The sequence below is a fragment of the Theobroma umbraticum genome, unplaced genomic scaffold (assembly GCF_002168275.2).
Source record: "Theobroma umbraticum cultivar Fairchild unplaced genomic scaffold, ASM216827v3 scaffold_67.0, whole genome shotgun sequence".
Taxonomy (NCBI): Eukaryota; Viridiplantae; Streptophyta; class Magnoliopsida; order Malvales; family Malvaceae; genus Theobroma; species Theobroma umbraticum.
The window spans coordinates 601,612-602,871 of NW_018397262.1; positions in this window are offsets into that span (position 1 = coordinate 601,612).

Sequence of the window (1,260 nt, forward strand, 5' to 3'; positions counted from 1 at the left end):
CCAAAATTATAACTTATAAAAAAAATTTACCAAATAACTTCAACTTAATTCTAAAAGCTATTATTTTTCATAAGAGTTTTATAATAGCTTTTAAGCTAGAAAAAAACTAGGTCAAACAGGCTCTGAATTTGATGCCATGATATGGCATTATCCCCCCACCACTCGATCATCCCAACCTTTCTTTTGTTTTTCATCTCTGTTCTTTTTCCTTGCCCATCCCACAACAAACCCCACCCATGACTCTGACCCAACCAATCGCCTGACTCATGCCTTACTCGCACGGCTTAACCCTCAAGGATCTTATAACTCAAATCTCATCTCATCCTTCTCTAAGACTTGGGAGAAGAGCAACCATGGTGCAACAGCTAAAGTTTATTGGTGGCATGGTAGCCCTCTCCGCACCAACCCTCAACTCAAATTTTGGAAATTTTGAAGATAAAATTGGTAATGTGGTAAAGTTAATACCTGTTACTTACCTTGAATGAATTCCTTCTTTGGCTAACTGATATCTCTATTATATATGATTATTTTGACACATTTTAGAAGCTTAAGTAGCTAGATCTTTGAGATTTTAGGTTCGAATTTTAGCATTTTAAGTGTTTTTCTAGTTTAAATTTTGATTACTTGTTAAATGATTAATTTAAGTTATTTTAGTTAAATTTTATGTTGTTTTGTTTTAAATTCTTTAAGAGTAGTTATTGCTAATTTCTCTTATGACTTTTGTAGGAAATTGATGAAAAAGGCTCATTTGATGAAAATCAGTGCAAGTATGGCCATGACTTCGTTCATATATGTTTCGATATTTTGACCATATCTCTCTCTAAACAACTCCAAATGAGGTGATTCTTGAACCACTAGAATCCTGAGAAGAAGAGCTACAACATTGATTTTTATCAATTCACCCAGTTCTGACTGGATCATGGTCAAATTATTTATCAAAGTCGGAGCACTGTAACAGTATGCAAGGACTGAATATGATGCGTTCGGAACATGTCAGGGTGAAACTCACATTTGAAGTTGATAGACTGCCATAGTGTTGGGAGAACAAGGCTGCAGCATTGATGAAAGGAAGAAAACATACAAATTTCCAAAGAGCTCAGCGCTGCAGCACTGGAGAAGTAGCACAGCAGCGATGGGCGACTTTCCAAAAATAAAAGAAGTTGACGGTATTTTAGAAATTAGGTTATTTGGAGCCTATTTAAGGGACATTTTTTAGAGATTTTGAAGAGGAGGCAGCAAGCAACTATTCTGGAGATTTGG